Source organism: Mus caroli, unplaced genomic scaffold (genome assembly GCF_900094665.2).
Source record: "Mus caroli unplaced genomic scaffold, CAROLI_EIJ_v1.1 scaffold_15799_1, whole genome shotgun sequence".
NCBI lineage: Eukaryota > Metazoa > Chordata > Mammalia > Rodentia > Muridae > Mus > Mus caroli.
The window spans coordinates 26,715-28,075 of NW_018389994.1; the positions used below are offsets into that span (position 1 = coordinate 26,715).

General features: G+C 38.4%; 1 pseudogene across 1 annotated transcript; it reads left to right on the top strand.

Moving 5' to 3' along the window:
• Positions 1-641, top strand: LOC110288408 (annotated as a pseudogene). The gene has a single exon (XR_003835899.1). The product of XR_003835899.1 is annotated as a ras-related protein Rab-11A pseudogene (transcript).
• The last annotated feature ends 720 nt before the right edge of the window (positions 642-1,361 follow it).

The window sequence follows — 1,361 nt, forward strand, 5'->3', positions numbered from 1 at the left end:
AGCACCATGGGCACCCGCGACGACGAGTACGACTACCTCTTTAAAGTTGTCCTTATTGGAGATTCTGGTGTTGGAAAGAGTAACCTCCTGTCTCGATTTACTCAAAATGAGTTTAATCTGGAAAGCAAGAGTACCATTGGAGTAGAGTTTGCAACAAGAAGCATCCAGGTTGATGGGAAAACAATAAAGGCACAGCAGGGCAGGAGCGGTAAAGGGCTATAACGTCTGCATACTATCGTGGAGCAGTAGGTGCCTTATTGGTTTATGACATTGCTAAGCATCTCACATATGAAAATATAGAGCGATGGCTGAAAGAACTGAGAGATCATGCTGATAGTAACATTGTTATCATGCTTGTGGGCTATAAGAGTGATTTATGTCATCTCAGGGCAGTTCCTACAGATGAAACAAGAGCTTTTGCAGAGAATGGTTTGTCATTCATTGAGACATCTGCTCTAGATTCTACAAATGTTGAAGCTGCTTTTCAGACAATTCTAACAGAGATATACCGCCTTGTTTCTCAGAAGCAAATGTCAGACAGACGTGAAAATGACATCTCTCCAAGCAACAATGTGGTTCCTATTCATGTTCCACCCACCAATGAAAACAAGCCAAAGATGCAGTGCTGTCAGAACATCTAAGGCATCTCTCTTCCCCTAGAAGGCTGTGTATAGTCCATTTCCCAAGTCTGAGATTTAAATACATTTGTAATTCTTGTGGTCACTTTCTGTGTTTTATTACTTCCTTATACTTAAGAATCTTCCCATGTCGCTGCACCTGAGTAACTGACTGTATCTTTTCTCAAGGAAGCATCCCTCCTGACCAATAAATGACAATAAATCAAAAAAAAAAAAAAAAAAAAGAATCTTCCCATGTCTTAAGTCTTTTGATTTGGCTTTATAAAATCCTCAACTTTGTCCTGAATGACTGCAGTTCTTTTTCATGCTATGGCTTCTCTAGCCTTAGTTTAATAAACTGAATGTTTGAAGTTCTCAGTTATTGTTTACTCTTCATCATGGAAGCCTGTCACTGTAGGACAGAATAGAACTCTGTCACTTGAAGTTTAGACCTATTGGTCCTGATCAGATCTAAGACAACCTTAGAAATAAGCTATTGTTTTGCCACAGAGCAGCTTGTAAGACACTCTTCTCAATACAGTACATACTTTGACAGATCTAAGGATTGCCCTGTGAACATAACAGCAGTTTGAGAGCTTGAAGATTTTCCATTGTGGAAGTCAGTTTCTAAAATGCCTTAATAGGTCTATGTTGTAATTTTTTTCTTTAGTTTTTGTAAGCATCAAACATGATGGGGATTCTTTTTTTTTTTTTCCTGGAAAAGAATTAATAAACACAAAGGAC